Here is a 24,758-nt window from a genome sequence, read left to right as displayed (position 1 = left end):
CAGCATTCTAGGCAAACAAACTCCTCCTACAGTGACTTAAAGAAGATAGAAGTTTGTTATTCTTGTAAAAAAAAAACTTCTAGATTTGTGGTTCAGGCCTTCCTGGGTGGTTCTGTCATCCTCCAGCTCCCAAGATTGCTCCAGCCTTCACCGTTTCATGGCAAGTATAAAGAATAAGAGCACAGGACAGCAATCTTTATGAGGATGACATGAAAGTGATATATATTACCTCTGTTCACATTACATTGGCCTGAATTTGGTCACAATTCAATAAAGAGATGGAGAATATAGTCTGCAGCTGCCAAGCCCGTTACAGCCACAATTCAGGTGGTTATGTTACAGAAAGGAGGAAGGGAAGGATGGACACCGAGATTCTGTTATCAGTCTTTGCACAGGCTCCAAGTTGAATATGAACTTGCATTTTTATGGAATATGAAAAAGGCCAGAGATGCTGAAACACAGTTAGCCTGGAAGGAAGGGAGATGAGGTTGGTGAGGCAAATTGTATAGATAATTTAGACCATGTAAACTGTGATAAGAAATGTGAATTTTATTCAAAGGTGATGGAGAATTGAAAGGTCGGCATGAGAGTGAAAGATACCATTTATCATTTAAAAAATATCAAATTATCTCAGTTATATCAAAGAGATTCTCAGTGGAATGAATGAATAGATGAAGCACAATTAGAATCTTTAGCCAGACTTCCAGAATAAAGATGATGATGATTATTGTAAGAATCGATACAATTAGGTCACATTTCACAGATAGGGCTTACAATACTTCCTGATATATTTTATGTAGAGAATGAAGGAAAGAAGAAGAGTCATGATAACATCATTGATTTGGGTGTGAGAGACTGGAGACATAGTGATACCATTTACTGAGATGGAGAATATTGTCAATTAAACAGTTTTATTGAAGCACAACAGTGTTGAGGAGGCCATATGTTATGTTTTGAGTATGCTGAGTTTAATATGTCTATTAGACATCTAAGTAGGATTGTCAATAAACAGTTGGATATAGGGGTGTGGATGCAGAGAGGATGTTAGGATGCACAGGAACTGAAAAGTATACATAAAGAGAGAGAGAGAGGGATCGAAGAAAAAAAGAGAGTTGAGGATGGAATCCAGGGATATGTCAAAATTGGCAATTAGTCAAGTAAGGAAGAATCATGAGGAGAGAAAAAGAGGGATCAGACTGCCAGTCAGAAGGAAGGAATGCCAGAAAATGTTGATGCTGTGAAAAATGAAAAAGTTCTGAGTATTAAAATCACTGGTAGTATCAAAACCACTGCTTATAATCTCTGAAAAATCACAGAAAATTGGGAAGTTATCAGAAGCCAAGTGTTTTAGGTCAGGTTCCCTGGAACAGACACTGAGATATGTATGTAGGGTTGTTTGTCTGTCTGGTAATGTTCTCTTGGGAATAATATCTATGAGAGAATGGACAGAGAGACCAGTTGGACTCTGTGAGGCATCAGAGGCCTCACACAATCCCACAGAAAAATCTGGAACTAGAAGGATCTTCAGAGTTGCCTCAGTTGAGACATTGGACCATCCTTTCCTGCCCTCACCCAACATTAATGGGATATTTGGCAAGGCTGCTCCCAGGCATACACTTGGGCAAGGCCAGTTCCTTCAGACTAGAGAAATTCCCTGGGGAAGAGACTCAGCTGTAGAGCTGTCAGAAGTCAGTACATCCAGTAGATGGTAGAATGAGTTTCTTTGTTCTAAAGGGGAAGTGGGAAGTGGTTTTAGACTAAAAAATGAACCAACCACTCAAGATTTCCCTCAAGTAAGAAACTGTTTCTCCTGCTGCTGGCAGTGCTTTTAGAAAACAGCTTCAGCTTTCAGACTTTATAGGGAATAAGTCAGCTTCAAGAAGTTGTGTTGCCATAACTCATACCGTCCCGGGTACACTTGCATGCAATAATTGGATAAGGTTAGTCTGCGACAGTAGTCTTTCTAGTGGAAGATGGAAAATCTCTGATGGGCTATTTTAGCTTCAGCTGTGATGTGCAGTGAGCAAAGCCTGCATGGACTGCAGCCCAACTTTACCTCTTCCTCTGCCCAATCTGGTTTCTTTCTCCTTTCTTCCGTGTGTGTTAGTCCTGAGGTCTCACATTAAAAAACATCCTTTACTTTAATTTCTGTATCAGTTTCCCAGAAAAGCTACCAGGTGGTGCCAGGAGTTGTCCAAGAACACAGGCAATAAGATGGTGCTTTGGAATGGAATCACCCAATCTTTGACTAGCAACAAGACCCCATCACTGGTGTTGATGACATGGACAAACACTAAGAGAAGGTAGCAATAAAACTTTAAATATGATAAATTGGAACATTTTGGTATACTGGTGGAAGGCAATGTACAAGTTGGTACAATGTATAAGGTATTTGGAAATTATGAATTAGAGAGTTTCCCTCCTGTGGTGGACAGACTCGTAGAGTGCCATCATTTATTTTTGCATCCTATTATTCATGCTTTTGTGTTATCTCCTCCCCCTGAGTGTAAGTAGGACCTGTCACTTGCTTCTAATCAGTATAGAACATGGCAAAGGTGATAATATATACATGACAACATGTACATAACAAAATGACTATGTTACATAAGATTATAGCTCCCATCTGGCTGGTGCTTTCTCTCTCTCTCTCTCTCTCTCTCTCTCTCTCTTTTTGCCATGAAGAAGGAAGTGGTATACTGAAGCACTTCATATGGCAGAGCCTGCTGATGATCTCTAGGACCTGAGGGCACCTTCTAGCCATGAGACAGTACAAATATCTGAAACGAAGCTCTCAGTACTACATCTATAAGGACATGAAAGCTGCTAACAACCATGCAAACAGGAAAATAGCTCCTACCCTAATCAAACCTTCAGATGAGACTGCAGCCCAGCCTATATTTGACTGCAACCTCAGAATATTTTAAGTGGAAGATTCAGCTGCCATACCTGAGTTCCTGACTCACACAAACTGTAATAGAATGCATAGTTGCCATTTTAAACTACATTCTAACCTTGCAGTAATATTGTCATACAGTAAGGGAAAAAATAAACACAGACAATGGATGTAGAAGGCTACTGCTAAACTAGATTCACACACTAGGGAAAGATAATGCAAATCTGAGAGAGATTAACTGGCAATTGAGTGCCTGCTGTGAAAGCCAAATTGTCTCACTGACAGCACACAAGGAGCCTGTCTTCAGGAGTAAGGCAGAGAAAACTGAGGGTCAGAGCAAATAGTTATTCATCGAAAGCTGAGCTCCAAAAAGTTTAAATCCTAATCAAAACAGATATACTGCACCAAAGTCAGAGCTTTGGTTCGGAAAGAACAGGACTCTGACATATGGATGGAGATATCTAAGTTCACATCCCCAAATTCTTGAATTCTGAATCTGCCAAATAAGGCTATCACTCCCTGACAAAAACAAGCATTCCTTTTTCACTTGAAAGTGAGGTAAATGAGAGGATAATCCACACTTGCTTCTATGATGGTTCCATGAAACATAGAGAAAACATGAGTCCCCGCACTAAGGAAGGGCAAAGTGCTGGAAATTCTGTGGTAGTAGGCATTTATGGGATTAAAGGTCACACAAAAGGGAACATATTGGAATGTATATAATAATTAAAATACTAAAGCTCCATAGATAATTATGGTCGAAGAAAGGTCCAGAGTGACATCATGCTCAAAAGCCATAAACAATGTCTGACAAGAGAAGCACCAGTACCAGTAAGAAGTTCAGGTTTATTCGTGTGCCAAAACTTGGCACCATCTCCAAGTGAGAAGGTTAAGGTAAATACTGGCATTACCTCAGTGTGCTGCTTTTTCTTTAGAATCTGGTCACTCAAATCCTGTGTGGCTTTTTAGGCTGCAATGACTCTAAAATTCTGTTTGTTGTTTCATGATTCTATCCAACAGCTGTATGTTTCTCAGTGGGGAGATTAGCCTTATAGAATGCCACTGTACAGTCGATAAAAGGGGGTCTTGACCGATGAATCTCATTTCTATTCTTTCATTTTACAATGGAAATAACAATGTACGTATTTAACGAAGTACGAGTTTACTTCTCAAACTCTAACACCAGTCATTCTCTTTCAACTCATGTGTTCTTATTTTCTATTAATTATTTTATGCAATAAATTGCAAGCACTTATTTTTTGTTTTAGGCAGTTAATGTTTCTTCAGCTTCTCTGACCTTCCTTTCTGCATTTTTTCCATTCTTCCTGAAATGAATATTTTTCTGTCATTGCAAGTTTACTCTCAATATGTGCTTATTTGAAAACATCATTAATCAGTGTTATTCTTCAAAAACAAAAAATAGTTTCACTGCGTATACAGTTTTATATTGACTTTTTCCCCACCATTTTGAACATATTATTTCAAAGTCTTCTGGGTTCTATTTTCTTTTGAGAAGTCCTTTGCCAGTCTAATTATTATCCCATGTGCGGTCATCTACATTGTTTTCTTTGATGCTCTGGTGTCCTCCTCTTTCTCTTTGTTTATCTGCAACTTTGTCCAAGGTTTCAGATGCATTTCTCCCCCAACTCGTATCTCTTTCCTGTATTGTATTTTCTAATTAAGATGATTTGTGTTGTTCATCAATCTTGCAGTATTTTTATGTATGTCACTTCTACATTTCCCCTTGCCTACCCATTATCCTCTTCCTCATTCTTTCATTCTGGTTCTGCAACTAGAACTTCATTTTTGGATATTTCAGCAGTTTTCATGTTTCCCATCTCTTTTTAATCTGCTTATTTTTACTTAACTTTGAATTTTAGTTTGCTTAATCTCTCTTCATGTGTGTTTAGTATATTTATTTTGTATACAGTTTTTACTCTTTATCTTTTCCTATTTGGAGCATTATTTAGTTTTTGACTTGAGATTTTCGGTTTTATTTATTAAATATATTCAAATAATATACCTGTTAGTGTTTGATATATTTTTTTGCTCCTTTTGTTCTTTTAATTGTGCTCCTTTTGTTCCTTTAATTTTGGTCCCTTAATTTCTTTTGTTCTTTTAATTTGTTCCTTTAATTATGCTTTTTTGTTACAGCTGGTAATTCCAATACATGAAGCCTTTGTGAAACTCCTCTTCAGTCTTTTTTTTTTCTGCTGAATTTTGCTCATAAAAGCTGATTCCCTTTTGTGTTTTATAAATTTTGTTTTGGAACTCATGTTCCACAGAACTTTGTATAGGGACACTATGAGATATTCATTATTTTTTGTTTACTTCAAAGATGTACGGGTTTGAGACTCCAAGTATCATCACATCACTGTCTTCCATCAGTGATAAGTTTTTCACTTTTCATTGTTTCCGGTCTGATTTTTCATAGCTGAATGTGGTAAATTTGTTCAGCCAGGAGGTCCCAATCAGTCCAGCCTCCATGAAATTCCCAGGCCCCCAGTAATCATTTGAGATTGTTCTAAGGCTCCCTCTACATTTTGAGGGGTCTTCCTTTGTGGTGTCTTTCATCTAATCTCCCACTATTTGCTTTATTCACAGCCTTTAACTCTTATCTTTTATATCGGGTATTTATAGGCCATATGTTAGGGTACAAAGATCTAGTAAGACCCATCTTGAGAAGTAGGAGTTCCTTAGCTCTCTCATACATTTTCAGATTTTCTCTTTCTCCTTGTTTTGGGGCCCCAGACATATTCCACATTTTTTCATTTGAAAGATACACATTACTAGATGTAAGATATGCTCTTACATTTTTATAATTCAGAATTTTAAAATACACTTTACTAGAATTTTTTTCTATAAATTTAGCCTTTCATGCTAATGAAAATTTAATTCCTCACCCTAATGCCATTGTTTCTCAGGAGCACTACATTTAGCATTCCTTGTAGGGTCTTCCCAGGTCACAAATAACCTTCTCAGGTCTTTCTTAGCATGTGTCCTTTCCTGGGCATGCACATGGCATTTTAAATTCTGTAGTATAAGAGGCATCTTTAAATATCCTAATTTCCCAAAGAAACTACTTCCCCAGATAGATTTTTCTCTCAGGCTTTAGGTAAACTTCTGTATGTATATCTTAAATGTATTCTTTTGCTTCAGAGAGCTCTAAGATTTTGTTTACCTATCATATTTTCAGGCAGCACCCCAATTCTTCTCTGTGAAGAACTAGTTCTGAGTTAGGCATATCAGAGATGAGCACCTTGTATCAATCCTTTGGGTAGCCCCCAGAAAGTTTAGAATAGAAGAACACAAAAATTTGCAAATAATATCTGTCCTTAATCCCTCTAAAACCAGGTTCCAGGGTTCCACACTGGGAATGTGGAGTGTGATCTTCAAGACCACTGGGAGCCAGGGACAGAGGGGGGAAAGGATAAACAAAAATACCAAAAAACTTCCCTACCATTTTCAGATTGCTTTTTATTGATTCGGTGTCCACTTCATTGCTGTAAGCCTGTGACTGTTTCTGTGATTCTGACAAAGTTGGTTCTGACAGTTTCTGTCTGTTTTTCAATGTTATTTTTCAGTGTTACTGTGGAAAAGCAAGAATCTGGAGCTTCTTGCTGCACCATTTTATAGACCTAGACCATTTGTGTTCAAATGCAGTGAACACAAATTGTTTATTATTTGCCAACATCAATTAAAAATATCAGGGTCAACAGGTTTTTTTCTACCTGCTATAGCAATTTTCTCACCACAGTTTTAGGCTCCACTAAATGATTGTTCACTATTTTTCTAATAGTTTTTGTGCTGCTTTTCTAGCATCTGCCAATAATAGCTCAGCCCCAAAGCCAATTCCACATATTTTAGGTTTTTCTTATGGTAGCATCCTAATTATGACACCTATTTTTTTGTCAGTATTTGCTGCACAACAAAAATAAAAAAAATCTCAAAATGTAGTGGCTTTAAAGAAACAGCATTTACTTAATCCCAATGTTGTAGTATGGCAGTTTGTGTTGGACCCAAGTGAATAGTTCGTTCACCTGTTTGCTCAGCTGGGCCCCCTCATGCTTTGGCAGTCAGCTGATTGGCAGGTTTGTGATGGACTCAACAGGGAGAGACTACATCAGCCCTTCATAATTTCTTTGCATTTCACAGGCTTCCTTGCTTGATCACATGGTTGCTGTGTTCCAGGAGAACAAGAATAGAAGCTGTAAGGCCACTTTCACTCTGGGCTTATAACTCAAGCACTGGCACTTCTATTTCATTCTATTAATGACAAGGCTGGATTTGAGGAATGGATACATTGACTACCCTTGAGTGGAGATGCATAACAGGTAGCCTATTGGAAATCTACCAAATCTGTGTGGACTTCCTTCTCTTTTCTTAATTTCTCTTCTTTAGGTCGCTATCATTACTTCATTTTTAGAGTTATTATTTTCTCAGTTGGTAATTAGCGTTGTACCTTCTTCACTCTAGTTCTAGTCTTGTTTTTTCTAGGAATTTTTAAAATCATCCTGAGTATAGAATTAGCATTTATGGCAATTATGATAGAAAATATACACTAATGCAAGAAATACATTTTCATATCCTCAATATTTCATAAATTTTAACTAATCTAATGGGGCTATTAATAGATTCTAACTAAATTTAAAAATCTATACACCATTAAAATGTTGAAAACCATAATTGCATTGGTAATACTATTTTCTGCCAAAGCTTCTGTCACTCCATTATTTTGAATAATGATCTCATCATTGTTTTCTACTCTTTTCTCTTTACTTCTCTCTCTCTCTCTCTCTCTATATATATATATATATATATATATATATATATATATATTAGCAAATTACCTTATTGTGTAACTGTGGGGTTGTTTGGTTAAGTAATTGTCACTAAGATTATTTATGAAATAGTATGTGTGTATACAGTAGGTTGCTTTCATAAATAATGGACTGAAGTAATTGAATGTGATAACTAATTGTATCAACAGTTTTTGACGCTTTGGCAACAGCATAAAATTACTATTTACAATATTTTATACTGAAGATAATTTTTTTGAACAATGCCATTTTCTGCAAACACCAGCTATACGGATACAGAAAATATTCTCAAATGCCAGTGTATACACCATGCTTTGTTGTTCCCCACAGGGGTTTGAATAGAGCTTTTAGAACAAAAAATGTTGAAACTGTATCATTAACTACCTTTTCTTTTCTCTTTAACCACCGCAGTAGTGTTAGAACATACCATTATACTTTTCATCATTTGTAATGCAAGTTTAAAAAAAAAATAAGGTCTGATTCCTATACCATCAAATCCTACCAAAGAAGTAAATGTTAAAATATTTTATTTGGTTGACTTGTTTGTATGAATTCACATATTTTGATGACTTTAAATATTATAAGAATCTAAAGAGCAAAATTCTAATCAAAATAAATTGCCAATTCTTTCTTTTAATTTATAAACTCATTTTTCATAGAATAAGTTCACCTAATTTAGTTAACATACAGTGGAAATCCATATACAAGAATTAAATTTGTCTTTAGGTTAAGAAACATATAACATATATATGAGTTGTTAGAATTTAGTTTTTTTTTAATGACAAATATAAAACCTAATATAAAATAAAGCCCTATAGTTACTGAAATTTTTCATTAAATAATTAAATTGAAAGTATTGACAAGTTATATAGAAAATCGAAGTAACACAAGCCACAAAATTTCAACTACCTAAAGTTAATTGTTAAAATTGTTTCTTCTGGTATATTGTTGGTGATTATGATAAACATGATGTAAACAGGTACACAAATCTTTTATCAGTTACATAACATTCATCCAATTAATATTCTATATTTTAGATAGCATGTAATTACTAATTGCATAATATTTTATAACAATTTTATTTTATTTTTTAATTTTTATTTATTTATGATAGTCACAGAGAGAGAGAGAGAGAGAGAGGCAGAGACACATAGGCAGAGCGAGAAGCAGGCTCCATGCACCAGGAGCCCAACATGGGATTCGATCCCGGGTCTCCAGGATCGCGCCCTGGGCCAAAGGCAGGCGCTAAACCGCTGCACCACCCAGGGATCCCCAATTTATAACAATTTTAAAGGGTAACATTATATCTAAGCTCAAATCAGCCCTATCTTTTCTGTTGCACGTGGCTTTCTCCATTTGTCGCAAATGATTACATTAAATTAAGCATCTGTGTCAGTCAGAGAAAGACAAATACCATATGATTTTACTCATAAAAGGAATTTAAGAAATGAAACAGGGAAAAAAAGAGACAAATAAAAAAACAGGCTCTTAGTTATAATCTGAGAAGAGAGGGTTACCAGAGGGGAAATGGGTAGGGGAGATGAGTGAACAAGGTGAAGGGGAATAAGAATAGATTTACCTGAGGAGCACAGAGCAATGTATAGAATTGTTGAAATCACTATATTGTACATCTGACACTAAGTTAACACTGTATGTTATACTGGAATAAAATAAATAAATAAAATAGGTTTCTGTGGATTTATGATGAAAATTTACTTCTAAATATTTTCCAGGATAAAATCATAAAATAAAATGATTATGATTTATCTATATAAAATATAATTACTATTTTTTATGCTTACCTTCTGAAGTAATATTGTTTTCTGAGGAGAACAGTCAAAATCTGAGGGAAAAAAAGAAGTGTGGGAGGCAAATAAATTATAATTTATCAGTGTTGTCAACTCTGTCCTAAAAAGAGGGCACCCAGACCAACTAATGACTTGTGAGTTATATCTGACAGACGGTTCATTGCCCTATGATAACTTTATTATGCTTCCACTAAAATCATTGAAGCCAACTTTGTTTTGATACCACAGTCACTTCACTGTAACACTTTTATTGCATGGCAATTAATATTTAATATTAAAATTATCCAATAATCTTGTGTAATCTATATTCACAAGGTCAGATAATTGTTGACCATCAGAGTCAAAGGTAGAAATATAACTGGAAATCACAAAGCACTCGGTATGGTCATTTCTACTAGAGTATCATTGCTTTTAACCCCTCTCAGATGAAAAAAAAGATATATGTATGCATATTAACCATTTATATTCACATATTGTTAAGTATTTCTATATGAACCATCTATATCTATATTAGGCATGATTTAATATTGATGCCTCAAATCTAATCCCTTTAAATAAACATAATAATATGTACTTAAATATGCTCTTGGGACACAATTCAATTTTTATTCAGTGTTTTGTGTTCTTTTTTTAAAAAAAATTATTTAAATTTAATTTGCCAACATATAGTATAACGCCCAGTGATCAATTCATTGTGTGCCCTCCTTAATGTGTTTTGTGTTCTAAAACACTTTTCAAACTGCCTACGGCAAAGACTGGCTATGGCCTATCGGAATGTATTCTTCTTTCCATCTCCCTCTTGCACTCCCAGCTAAAAGACTACATCTTTGCATCCTAATCTTGACTGCTAAGTATAGTAGTAAGTATAGTAAGGTGACTTCTAGCTAGTCGGGAAGGAAAATTTTGGGGTGGGGCTTTTAGGAGACTTCTGAAAATGAAAACAGTCCTCTAGCACATCTTTCCTTTACCTTTAACCCTTTCCTCCAGTTGCCTGGGATTCAGACAAGATGACTGGATCACTAACACCCCTATGGGATCAGAGGAATAAAGGATCAAGTAATCCTAAAGCTAGAAACCTATGATAGAGAGTAAAACAAAAGGAGAAGCCTGGCGTTTTGATAACTCAGAGCTGCCACACTGACCCTGTTCTGCCTACATCCAGACTCCTTTTATGTGAACAAAGAATAAACTGCTATCATTTGGCCTTTATGTTTGGTTCAGCCAAGCCAGATGGTAATTGATACAGTTTTGAAAGTCTTTTGAATACAGTTTTCTTTCTTTCTTTCTTTCTTTCTTTCTTTCTTTCTTTCTTTCTTTCTTTCTTTCTTTCTTTCTTTCTTTCTTTTTTCTTTCTTTCTTTCTTTCTTTCTTTCTTTCTTTCTTTCTTTCTTTCTTTCTTTCTTCTTCTTTCTCTTTCTAAGAGAGAGTGCAAGGGAGAGAGGGAGGGACAGAGGGAGAGGAGAAGAGAGAGAATCTTAAGCAAGCTCTACACCCAGTACAGAGCTTGATGAGGGGCTCAATCTCACTGCCCTGAGATCATGACCTGAGCCAAAATCAAGAGTTGGATGCTTGGGTTCCCTGGGTGGCTCAGCAGTTTAGTGCCTGCCTTTGGCCCGGGGCATGATCCTGGAGTCCCAGGATCAAGTCCCACATCAGGCTCCCTGCATGGAGCCTGCTTCTCCCTCTGCCTATATCTCTGCCTCTCTCTCTCTGTGTGTATCTCATGAATAAATAAATAAAATCTAAAAAAAAAAAAAGAGTTGGACACTTAACTGAGTCATCCAGGTGCCCCTAGGTACAGTTTCTTAAACTAATTTTCATGATTGCTTATTTTGTCCCTCCTTGCATCCCCAAATAAAAGACTTCTTGGGGAAGGTCTTTAGAGTGGTTACTAAAGAGAAAGAGTAGTAAAGGGATGTGGGACTTGTAGGGAAAAGAGAACAGAAGCCAGGAGAGGTAAGGTGAGGAGAGGAAAAAGGAGGGTTGGGAGAGGATGGAGGGGGAAAGAGAGGAGAAGAGGAAGGGAAGGAGGAAGGGCGGTAGAAAAGAAGGAAGGAAGGGAGGGAAGGAAGGAGGAAGGAAGGAAGGAAGGAAGGAAGGAAGGAAGGAAGGAAGGAAGGAAGGAAGGAAGGAAGGAAGGAAGAAAGGAAAGAAGAAAGAAAGAAAGAAAGAAAGAAAGAAAGAAAGAAAGAAAGAAAGAAAGAAAGAAAGAAAGAAAGAAAGAAAGAAAGAAAGAAAGAAAGAAAGAAAAGAAAGAAAGAAAGAAAGAAAGGAAGAAAGGAAGAAAGGGAACATGGAATTTAGAGTGATCTCTGGGAAACAGAGATAGTATCATATTATCAAGGAGGTGAGTAAATAAGAGTATATCTTGGAGACAAATGTAAAAAATGTTTACATAGCTTGGGCATTGTTGGAAAAGTCTTTTTCCTCTCTAAGAGTCTAGTTGCATGAGTGTTAGATCTTTTGTTACATTTTCACAGGTTCCTGAAGCTATGTTATATTTTTTTTTCAGCTTATTTTCCCTATTGTTTAGATTGGGTAATTTTTATTGTTCTATATTACCATTCACAGATTATTTCCTCTGTGCAGCTCTTGAACTCATTGATTTGTTTTTATATCAATAATTGCAATTTTCAGTTCTAAAATTTCCCTTTATATTTTCTTTATATCCTCTTTTTCTTTGCAGAAACTATTTTTCTATTGTTCTAAGTATATTTTAACTCTTCATTAATTGCAGTCACTTTAATTTTTGCCAAATAAATTTAACTCCTCTGTCACATCTGTACTGATCTTTTTCATTGTTTTCCAGGATTATTGAGATATACTTGACACGTAATATTTAAGGTGTACAATGTGATGATTTAATACAAGTATATTTTGTAAGACGATTACCACAATGAGGTTAGTTAACTCATCCATCACCTCACATAGGTAATGTTTTTTTTTTTTTTTTTTTTTTGGTGGTGAGAGCTTTTCAGATTTACACTCTGCAATTTTTAAGAATACAATATTTTAACTACACTCACAATGTTGTACATTGGATCCCCAGAAATAATCTAAAATAGAATAGAAAGTTTGTATTCCTTGACTACCTTCACCCATTTCCCTCACCTCCGTATCCCTGACAACCACCAATAAATCCCTGTTTCAATGAGTTCAGGTTTTAAGATTCCACATGTAAGGAGCATCGAATAAAATACTTGTCTTTATGACATACTTCACTTAGCCTAATGCTCTCTAGTTTCATCCATGTTGCCACAAGTGTCAGGGTCTCCTTTTTTTATGGCTGAATTATATCCCACTGTGTGTTTGCATTTAGAAGGGTGTATATGTATGTATGTGTATACACACACACACACATGCACATTCCATATTTTCTTTATCCATCCATCCATGATGGATACTTAGGTTATTTTCATAGCTTAGCTATTCTAAATAACGCTGCATCACAGGAGTGCAGATATCTCTTTAAAAAGAGTGATTTCATTTTGGATATATACCTAGAAGTAGGATTGCTGGAACATATCATAGTTCTATTTTTAATTTTTTGAAGAACCTCCACATTGTTCTCCACAGTGACTGCACAAGTTTACATTCCCACCAACAGTGCACAAGGGTTTCCTTTTCTCCACATTCTTACCACCACTTGTTATTTATTAGCTTTTTGATAATAGCCACTGTAGAAAGGTGTGAGGTGATATCTCATTGTGGTTCTAGTTTATATCTCCCTGAGGATTAGAGATGTTGAGAACATTGTCATGTACCTGTTGGCAACCTGTATATGTCTTTGGAAAAATGTCCATCCAGGTCCTCTGACCATTTTAAAAATTGGAACATTTGTTTAGTGCTATTAAGTTGTATGAGTTCCTTCTATATTTTAGATGATAATCCCTTATCAGATAGATGATTTGCAAATATTTTCTACCATTATATGGGTTGTTTTTCATTTCATTGATTCTCTTTGATATGGTTCTAGTTGTTTATTTTTGCTTCTGTTGTTTGTGCTTTAGACGTCATATCTAAAAAGATCATTGTTGTGACAACATCAAGGAGATTTTCCCTTATGTTTGATTTAGTTTTATGGTTTCAAGTCTTACCTTTAAACTTCGATTTGCTTTGAGATAATTTTTGTGAGTGGTTAAAGATAGGTGTCGTTTTATTCTTTCACATATGATGATGCAGTTTTGCAAAGCCATTTATGAAAAAGATTACCTCTCCCTCATTTAATATTCATGGCTCCCTTGTCAGATATTAGCTGCCCATCTATGTGTGGGTTTGTTTCTCAATTCTCAGTTCAGTTTCGTTAATCTTTGTGTCAGTTTATATGTTAGTACTGTTTTGATCACTCTAGCTTTGTAGTATAGTTTGAAATCAGAAAATGTAGTATCTCCAGCTTTTTTTTCCCTGTTTGTGTTGAGCTTGTTGTTTTGCTCATATGTGTTTTCTTCCTAAGTTCGTTTAGTTGTCCATGTGATTTTGTAATTCACTGAACTGCTTTAAGAGGATTAATCTGAATTCTCTGGCTGACAGTTCATGGATCTCTAATTCTTTTGACTCCAGTGTTAGAGTTTTGTAAGTTTCCTTTGGTGGTGTCATGTTTTAACCCAATTGTCCGTAATCCATGTATACTTGTGTTGCTATCTGTGCATCGAGTTATGTAGTCTTCTCTTCCAGACTTTATATAAGTTCACTTTGGCAGGAAAAGACTTTCACTGGTCAGCTCATCTTGGGGTACTGGACAGGTCAGCCAGTAGTGTCTGTGGGCAGGTGAGATTTGCTATTGGTATGGTATCTCTCGTTGGGAAGGCTGATACTTGTGCTCTAAAGTTGGGAGGTGCCACAGGCTGGGCTCCACAGCTGGGAGAGGCTTCTGGCTGTGTTCTCTAGTCAAGTGGAGCCAGTACCTGGGCTTTGAAATAACAGTTTTTAAAAATAAAGATTGTATTTATTTATTCATGAGAGACACAGAGAGAGAAGCAGAGACACAGGCAGAGGGAGTAGCCGGCTTCTTGCAGAGAGTCTGATGTGGGACTTGATCCCAGGACCCTGGGCCAAAGGTGACACTCAACCACTGAGTCACCGAGGTGTCCCATGAAATAACTTCTGGTCATAAAGAGTCACAGGCTGTATTTCCCTACAGCATGGTACCAATGGTTGGAATCTACTACTGGGCAGGCCTGTGGGGCGTGGTCTGCAATTGCTTCCAATTAGGTGGAGTCTCAGGGTGTGATTCCCAACTAGATTGTGCTGCTAGCTAGACTTTGTGTTCAGGTAGGGGCATAGATCAGGCTTTACAGCAGGGCAGAGTCTTAGACCTTGCTCTGAAAACAAGTGTGGTCTCAGGCTATGTCCTGAAATTGTGAATTTGGGCTTTGCAAGTGAATCAGCCATAGCTGAGCTATGCTGTTGGGCATGGTTGTTGGCAGGGCTCTATGATTAGACATGGTCCCCTGCTTTACCCCCCACTGTGTGTGGCTGGAGACTGTGCTTCACATTTGGACTAACTGGCTGCCCAGTCTTCCGGATCAGGTGAGGCCATAGGCTATGCTCCACGATTGGATTGGGTCCCTGGCTGGAGACATCACAGGCTCTTCAGCAACTAGACAGGGCTGTAGGCTCAGGACTGCCTCTGGGTGGGTTTATTGGATGGGCTCCATCAGTTGCTCAGGGTCACTCTTCAGGCTCGTGTTTTATGTGGGGCCAGAGGTTATATTCAACTGTTGGGCAAGGCTGTTTCCTTGGCTCCTTGCCTGAGTGGGTCATAGAATATGCCCTGATGCTGTTGGGCATATGTGGTCACATGTCCCAATAGGTGAGACTAAACACTAGGCTCCGCAGTTGGGCAGGACTGTGAACTGCTCCCCTGCCCAAGCAGGCCATGATGTCTTCTATGGCTGCTGGGCTTCTGTCCCCTCACTCTAACTTTACTTAATTACAAATTCACACAAAAATCAATATAGGACATGGATTACTTTAACTAGGCAGAAAGAGTATTGTCCACATTTCTTAAATCCCTGGACTACTGTTTCCTTGAATCCATCATGTCTCATGATCATGTTGATTTAGATTATTTCCATGGCTTGCCAATTCAGGGGTCATGGAGGAACCGATGTTTTGTTTTTCCAAAGCACCAAATCCAAGACTTTGCTATATATTATGTTAGGCAATGACCTGCATTATTTAAACAAACAAACAAAAACACAAAATATTTTCAAGAAACAAAGTCATTTGCCTCAGACACAGTGAAAAACAAGATAAAACAAAACACCTATTAAAAAAATTCAAAACACTGAGCCATGAGCCAAAGCATTAACCATTTTAAATTTCTTGCCACTGTTTCCTTTAGACCATGGTATCTGTGAATGAAACTTGAAGTCCTCTGATTCCATCTCCACCTACTTGGTCTTACTTGGTCTCTGGTCTCTGCATTCTTAATGACTTCCACTCCTAGCAAGACTCATGGATGTGAATTCTATGGCACACTGCTTGCTTATAAGATAGAGCTGCTATCGGACACTAATTGGAAACTTTATAACTATTCAACATAAAGATTCACTCCCTAGACAATCAAAAATTTAGAAGGCAAAAAAGAAAAAAAGAAAAAAAAAGAAAATTTAGAAGGCAAAGAGATATTTATGGTTTGCTAGAATTTTGCCAAGTTACTCTCACTCTGAGACAACTGGCTACCTTATTTAAGATCAAGTTTTTTTGTTTTTGTTTTTTTTCAGATTAACAGGGTACATTTTGCTAATTTGCCTAGTAATAAGCATGCGACATAACATTGATCAAATATCTAGTTTACATGGGAGCGTTTTAAAAATAATATGCTTTGTTGCACACATATTTTACCCAAACATATACTTCTATTTCTAAAAAAAAAAAAGAGGCTGCCGAGTACGATTTACATTAGCATCCCACATACCTCATAGTCTCCATAGGTCTAGAATGTGCTATTAAAACGTGTCTTCAAGTTTAGCAAAGCATATCTTTAAAAATGTCAAACATTTGCTAAACTTAACGGGAAGTGATTTAGTAGACCTTTGGGTATTGCCTGCTTTTGGATAAAAGTTGTGTTGAAAGAAGCCAATAATAGATAGTAATATCTGAAAATGCTTTATACCTGTAAAGTTGAAAATGAGTTTAAACAGCTTTATTTTTTCTCACCATAACCTCTAGGATTCAGGGGAATTGCAAGTTCTTTTGGTTGAATTCTGCCAATTGACATAATTTATGAACAGAAGGGAGACTAGGTGCAAGTTAATACTTCAAAAAGATAGCTCAAAATGCATAACTTTCCTAAGGCAATAGGGTAGGGCAAACTGATCTTCAAATGACTCTTACTCAAAAATTCTCTCCTTTGCACTCTTGCAGGGTAGAACCATTTATTAACTTGGACGTATATCAACAAAGAAACATTATAGCTTATCTCTTAGTGGTGTAGAAACTTTTGCAAACGGGTCTCCAAATAGGGCAATACAAATACAGAGAAAAAGTTTTACCCACCTGGCACTTTCTCCAAATGTTGACTGGCTTGATTAATTTCAGGAATATCTTGAAAAGATCTTTCCTAGTTAAGAAATCAAAAAGAACCTCAATGTGTAACCATTTGTTTGGGGAACATTTTTTTCTCATGTTGGTGTTTCATGTGAGCTTAGCAATATAAACTTTAGATACATTATTTTGAGATAAGAAGTGAACATATAGAATGTTTATTTTCTGTACCCTAAACAATAAAGAATTTATGATACACAAATAATCATATATGATAGAAAAGTGATTTGTTAAATTTTGTTATTGGATCTCCCTATATTCTGTATATGAAAATGTGCAGATGGGAAATAAGACAATGCCTCAAGGAAAGAAGTGATGATGTTACTAAAAGCTCCAATATCATATATATGCTTTGTTGAAGAAAGAAAGGTAGAAAAAGAAAGAAATATTTCCATTCTGACTTTATTTTCTGTTATTAGACTCATATTGGTCTTCTGTAAAGTGAAAGAGAAGAATACTAGAAACAATGGACTACTTGTGCACTATTTAGTTCTTTGTGCGTGACCAAATTGATTATGCCACAACATTATAGTTGAATTCTAGTCCACTTAAAGGACAAAACCAATATGGTGGCTGTGATGTGTACCTGAACATTTATAAATTAGGTCCTTTTGAGCTCATATGTCTTTATCCCTGGTCAGTTTATATAATTCCAAATTTTGAATAGAAAAATATAATCATGTAAGTACACTAGAATTTTAAGTCCTGAATTTATATTCAATATTACAGAAAATATAGACATTGCACATAAATTTATGAATACTATAACGAATAGGAGTATAATGAAGTTGTTAGGTGTCAGAAAAATACTTAGACTCAATTCTACATCCAGTGGTAGCTCTATGATTCTGGGGGCATTGCTTTCTTAACACTTTACAGATAAACAAACACCTAATACCAAACTTATAAGATTGTAGGTGACTAAATAATACAAGGCCCAAATATGCTTAATCTACTCTCTGGCACAGAGTTAGCAATAAATAAATGTTAGCTCTTTTAAAATTCTCATATGACTGAAAGTGGAAAAATAATAAAGTTAGTCCTCTGCACAAGTTTAAATACATTTTTAAGCATCTCAGTAAGTGACATAATAATTACAGCTCATTAAGTTTTAGATATTTTGGAAAATTGTAAATTCAGTGACTTCTATAGAATGAAAAATATATGTTTAGTAAAGCCTACAGAGAGATTAAATATAGCATAGTTTAGTAAAAGTCAATTATGCAAATACCAAATTGAACTAAGTATTTAAATTAAATAGACCATAAAGTGTTCACCAGATACCTGCAGTGCTACCTTTTTTTTTTTTAATCTTCCCATTGAATTCTCTATCACAAGTCAGATATTTTTAACAAAGACCTTTCTTCCAGTTGCTCCATCTCATCTCTAAAATTTTTCTAACATTAACCATATTTCTAGAAGTTTTGGGCTAAAATTTACAAGTTTTTTCATTATTGACTAAAATACCAAACTCCTTCTTATCTTAGAAAAATTCTGTTTGACTTTGGCAAGTTCTTTAAATTCCCTCAGACTGCAAAACTTGGGCTAAGAGCAGGAAACTCTTATTTATTCCAGTTCTAAAATTCCATGTTTTGCTCAATATGGAGACTTTCTATGTTTACGTATTTAAATAGGTGTGACTGTGACAATGTCAAGACTAATCTTGGCCACCAATGACACTAGCTGGAGGGCCTAAACTCTTTTCTGGCATTATGTGTATGAGATTAGGTAGGTCATAATTACATTACTTGTAAAGAATAAAAAAGTATCCCAAACATTAAGATGAGTCTGAAAATGTTATTTACACTTGTTCTGCCCTTTCACTAAATGGAGATTAAAACACAATGTAGCATCACATTAATATAGTTCTGATTTTTAAATCTTTCTTAATAATAATGATAATAAAACTACTCCTTCATTCATCCTGTACTGTGCATTATACATGGTGCTTTACATATGTTAGCTCAGTTAATCCCATAGGCCACACTGAGTACTAGCATTTGCTGAGGCTTTCAGATAACATAAGCACAGGAATAGTTCTTTATAGCATTTATTTCTGACAATCACCTAAGCGTTAGGTGCTATGCAACTATTACCATATATACAGTTTCTTCTCCTGATGAACAAGAGAAATGCAATGTACATTTAACATGAAATTTTGAAATTTGGGGCCCAAACCACAGAGAGTTAAGAAACCTACTGAAGATAATATATCAGGTGATTTTGACTCTGATAAGGAATTATAACTTTCTAGCAATAACAAAACCAAAAGAAACAAAATTTTCAAAGGAAATTTTCATTGTTTGCAATGATTAAACATCCAGAACACCTTTTTTAATTGCTGACTTTTTTCTGATCTTTTAAAAATCATGGATGTATTACTTTGCATATTGCCAAAAAATCATGAAACTTCAAATTCAAAAATACACTTTGAGACTCAGAAAAAAGGAAGGAAATTACTTTGACTAGTAGCTGCATTTATGCTTGGACGGTTATTATTTATTAGTAATTTGATTATTAGCATCTTTCAGTATATATATATCATGAATAATATGTAATGGTATATATAAAATATATATAAATATATTATCCTATAAATATATATATTTGAATGTACTTAATGATATACTTTCATAAGTAAATTTAAATTCATGTTTCATCAGCCAACCAGATATCCCCCTGCTATAATTTTATTTTAAAAATATTTTTTGCTCTGTGATCAGCTTTGCCGTTTTTATGCAACAGAAAAATTGCATTTTTAAAAACTAAGTTCTGTTTATGAACTTTATATTTTTTATCCTCAGATAACTGTTTTACAAAAATCAAAATAACAAAGCAACCTATGAGAAACAGGGAAACAGAAGAAAAAAATGCTCAATATTCCAATTCTCTAATTTTTCCAAAAATATTTTAGAATGTATTACTGAAAACCAACATCTTCTTCTCTGCTTGACAGTTTTATCTTTGATTCAGTTTTACTAAACATCATCCCCAGACCATGCAACACTGAGATTGTCTGCTTAAGTACCAAAGGCCAATAACAGAGTTATTTTGAAATATCAGTGCATCGCCAGGACTTTCATTTTCCTGTGGTCAGGCCAACCCAGTCTGGGACTGCCACTTATGTGGACCTGAGAGCAATGACTGGTTCCTGCTTCAGTCTGTTTTGGTAATAACTGTGCTTATGAAAAATTGATAAACAAAATAATGCCAGCTTTTTCTTTTAATTCATCTTATTGCATTGAAGCAGTTGAATGTAATAAAAAATGCAATTGGGATGTTACTGATGACTTTTTGTTTATACTGCAATTTTTATAAACTCCTATTTAATTCCTTTTAATAGTTTAGTTTGCCCAGTTTTATTGTAGAAATCATGGTAAAAATAAATGAAAGTTTGTGAAATGGTATAATTTTTCTTTAATAATATATCTTCCAAATAGATTAGCAGAAATGAAATTACTGGAAGAAGTATATGAATATATTAAAATGCATAATATATATTGCAATTTAGCTTCCAAATGAAAATGAACACATAATGCCATTGGAATTATTGACAGTTTTATAGACAAAACTGTACTAAGTTTTGGGTTTGTGTTTCATTCATTTTTCATTTACAGTTCACTACTGAATACCTGCCACAGGCCAGCCACTGTTCTCAGTTCTCTTGTGCTACTTCAACGGACTTTTCCTACATGTAGGTGTGTAACCTCTGGGTTTGGCCTTTGTTTTTGAATTTTCTGCTCAGATTGGTTGCTCAGTTTCCTACTAAATGTGTTTTTATTGTGTGGGCGTTTTATTTACATTTCTTTCTGATTAAAAACTCATAGTTTGTTAATAATCATCACAAGAGTATGTAATACAAAGCATGAAAGTCTCTAGTAGTAGTTCAAAAAGATCACCAGCAGCAGCTTTCCCCATATGCTTTTCAATATTCTAAAATGTGTTTTATTTAATGAACAGAAATATATAAATTAATATATAAAATTATGTCTACTAATACATATTTAAGCACTTACCAAGAAATAGGCATTACTCCATGCATAAATAATATCTCACTTAATTCTTATATCCATGTGTGGTATATAGTTTTATTTTGTTCATAAGCTATTCTTTATTCTGATCTAATGGTATATGCTCACAAAACATTATTCTCTTTCTTCCACTCATTTAGTTTTTCTCAAAAAAGAAGTAGTCTGGATCATTCTTATGTTTTCCTTCCAATCCATTGTCATTGTATTAGTTCTACCTACTACCTCTTTCAAGAGTTTACTGTTTTCAAGAATCTTCTCCCATCCCAATTGCTAGCCTGACTTCTCCCATCCCAATTGCTAGCCTGACTCCCAATTGCTAACCTGACTCACCCAGCACTTGTTTAAAACTTTAAAAGTATCTTTACCCTTAGGGGCAGCAAAAGTTTGCTTTGGAAGCCAAATACTAGAATAGTATTTGTCAAATACCAAAGAGACAGGTTTTCCTCTTTGAACTTCAGCTATAAGTTATCTTAGTTATACTTGGGTAATCTGAATGACTTTGAATCTTATTGAAAAATAAAATATGAAAAAGTACAGAAGAGAAAAATCACAGAGAATAATATCTCAACATATCTTACCATATATATTTACCAATGGGGAATATAAAATATTTATAGAGCAAATACATTAGCTATATGCCTGTCCTATACACTATCTCTATTTTAATTTCTCTTGTAACTTCATTTTTAATGTGTTTAAATTAAAAGCATCATGTTCAGTTAATAATTTTTGTTAATGCACTTTCTTCTTTATGATTTTTCTGTAACATCATCATGTCAGTTATTGCCCTTGATGTTATGACCTGACTGTGTCAACTCATATAAACCTTGACTTAAAAAGCATTCTATAAAATTTCAATACTTCACACAGGTCAATATATTACGCACAGTAATTTTGAATGTTTTTGAAATTTTGGGAGGACTTAAAGTAAGGGACATATTACAGCATGCACTGAATGTAAAAAAGCTATATATAGAGAGAGCGTTCTCACAGCCAACAGCCAAAAAATGTCTGGTATTTTTTTAAAGACCTTCCTTCCTTCCTTCCTTCCTTCCTTCCTTCCTTCCTTCCTTCCTTCCTTCCTTCCTTCTTTTCTTTCTTTCTTTCTTTCTTTCTTTCTTTCTTTCTTTCTTTCTTTCTTTCTTTCTTTCTTTATTTCTTTCTTTCTTCTTTCTTTCTTTAGAGAGGGAGAGCACACAAGTAATAGGAAGGTAGAGGGGAAGGAAGAGGGAGATAGAGAATCTCTCAAGCAGACTCCCCGCTCTGCATGAAGCCCGATGTAGGGCTCTATCCCATGCCCCCCAAGGCTACGACCTGAGCCAAAACCAAGAGTTGGATGCCCACTCAACCCAGATGCCCCTGATAGTCTGTTTTTAACCTTCTACATTGCATAAATAAAGCCTCACTTCATCTCCATTTTTCTCCTTTATCAGAGTATACTTCTTCATTCTTCATAAGGAGGATTTTATGCTATTCAGAAATCAGTAATGTTTACTGCATACCATAGACCCGAGAACAGAAATCATGTTAAGTGACACCTGGATCTCAGAATAAAAACCAAAGGTAGAAGTGCCAACCAGGTTAGCATTTTCTTGTTTCTTGTACACGAGTCTTAAGAAACGAATAATTTTAACTAAATGAGCTATATAATTAAGTCCATCTATCAAACAGAAATATTACTATTTTATGGGCTATATTATAAAGACCACAATAAAATAAAACAATACAATCATTAGGTTATCTTATCTTACCTAGGGCAACTGGTTCCCATATTCTCTTTAGAGAAAAAAAAATGTCTTTTCTTTCCTAAACCACATATGATTTCTTAGAATTTTAAGAAATTGACTTGCTTCAGGCAAGCAATTCTGTATCTTTTCAGGCAGTCTGCTTAGTTTTCCTCTACATTAACTTTATTCTTAACAAAGCTTTTTCTTGGATATCTAAGATTTGGTGGAGAATAGACATACCAGTCCCCTCTAAGGGATTCAAATAAGTCCTTATTTTGGTAATGGCCCATTGTTGGACAATGACTCCATCCAGGAGAATGGGGTATTATGAGTGAACTGTGGCATGTGTGTCATATATAAAGTTAACGACATGTGATTGACAACCACACTAGCTCCCCTCCACAAAACAAACCAAGAAACATGGATAGGAGAGAAAAAACTAAATTTAAATGTTCTAAATTTTGATTGTATGATGACTGTTTGACTCTTGAAATTTACTAAAATTTGTAGAATTTAAATAAAAAGAGCCGAATATTAGGATATGTAAATTATCTTCATTAAATCTGCTAAAATAAAGTGCAATTTAAAAGAAATGTATCTCCATATCCTAGCTGCATCACTGATTCATGATTTGCATTTACACTGAACCCCAGTGATTTCTACTTAGATTTTAGTCTCATTCTCCTGAGTGTTCATTTCAGTTCTCATCCATCCAGACATTTCCATTAGTCAAGAATTGTGGGTTGGTTGGCCTTTCCAGTAGATTGATCTCTCTTGAATTATGCATCAGAGAATTTTCTTAATATTGCTAGAATATCTATGGTGACCTTTTCTATTTTCTAGAATGGGTATAGGATATTTTTATATTTTGCATTTTTAATTATTTTAATTAATTTTTCCAGAAGGGGGAATTGAATTCACATATTCAGACCAGTGTTTTGACTTATATTCCCAATATTCTTTTATTACATATTTTGCAAAGGTCTATTCAGTATCTATCATTGCAGTTGATACTTGTATTAGCTTACTAGGGCTGCTGTAACAAAGTAGCACTATTTGAGTAGCTAAAGCAATAGAATTTTTTTTTTCTTGCAGTTTTGGAGGCTAGAAGTCCAAGATCAAAGTGTCAGTAGGGTTGTTTTTCCTAAGATCTATGAGGGAAGGATCTGACACAGCTTATAGATAGTGGTCTTCTCTGTTTGTCTTTACTCTGTGGGTATTTTTTGTTCAAATGCTTTTTTCTTACTAGGACACTGGTCATATTAAATTAGAATGACCTCATTTTATTTTAATCACTTCTTTGAAGATCCATCTCCAAATATAGTGATATTCTGAGGTACATAGGACTGGGACTTCAATGTATAAATTCCTAAAGAGGCAAACTTTAGCTCGTAACAATACCTTCAACTTAAAAAAAAACATATAATCAGTGATATTAATATATCATAAATATTGGGATGGATTTTAGATGTACCAGCAAAGTAGTGAGAAAAACTACTTAATGGGAAGATTCTATTTCTAACCAAAATAGATTATTTTGACTATTATCAGAAGCTCCTATTGCAATATCATACCTTGCTTTTTATACACCCATTTTGGTGTCTTGTTCATTCAACTATCCTTTCCAAAAGAAGTATAAAATTATAAGCATTTAATGTGCAATAGGAAAAAGACAAATGCAGATTTATATTTATTTTGGTGTGTTAAGCCATTTTGGAAATATGGGGAGAAATCATATGCCACGGAGAAAAGAATCATATAAAAGGAACTAAATACTGCAATGTACATGTGATATGCCATAACTATTTTAAGTCTTAAATTTAACACCACGATGTTTATTGACACTGCAAGCACCAGCTATGAAAAGAACATGATCTTATACTCAGCTTTTATTCCTCTTCACAGGCTGGTGCCACTGCTGTCAGACT

The 24,758-nt window shown here is 35.1% G+C and overlaps 2 long non-coding RNA genes across 2 annotated transcripts in view; one reads left to right on the top strand and one right to left on the bottom strand.

The window, feature by feature from the left end:
* LOC111091736 overlaps positions 1-17,089 on the bottom strand; it is a 77,786-nt gene extending 60,697 nt beyond the window's left edge. The window contains exons 1-2 of the long non-coding RNA XR_005376011.1: positions 17,025-17,089; positions 9,516-9,556 (exon numbers count right to left, since the gene is read on the bottom strand). This is a non-coding gene — a long non-coding RNA (uncharacterized LOC111091736). The remainder of the gene's footprint in view (positions 1-9,515; positions 9,557-17,024) is intronic.
* LOC119865133 lies at positions 3,679-20,772 on the top strand. The gene is made up of 3 exons (XR_005376012.1): positions 3,679-3,787; positions 7,049-7,227; positions 20,690-20,772. It is a non-coding gene; the product is annotated as an uncharacterized LOC119865133 (long non-coding RNA).
* Positions 20,773-24,758: the final 3,986 nt, after the last annotated feature.

This window comes from Canis lupus, chromosome 22, assembly GCF_011100685.1.
Source record: "Canis lupus familiaris isolate Mischka breed German Shepherd chromosome 22, alternate assembly UU_Cfam_GSD_1.0, whole genome shotgun sequence".
NCBI lineage: Eukaryota > Metazoa > Chordata > Mammalia > Carnivora > Canidae > Canis > Canis lupus.
This window is presented reverse-complemented; position numbering and strand designations above follow the sequence as displayed.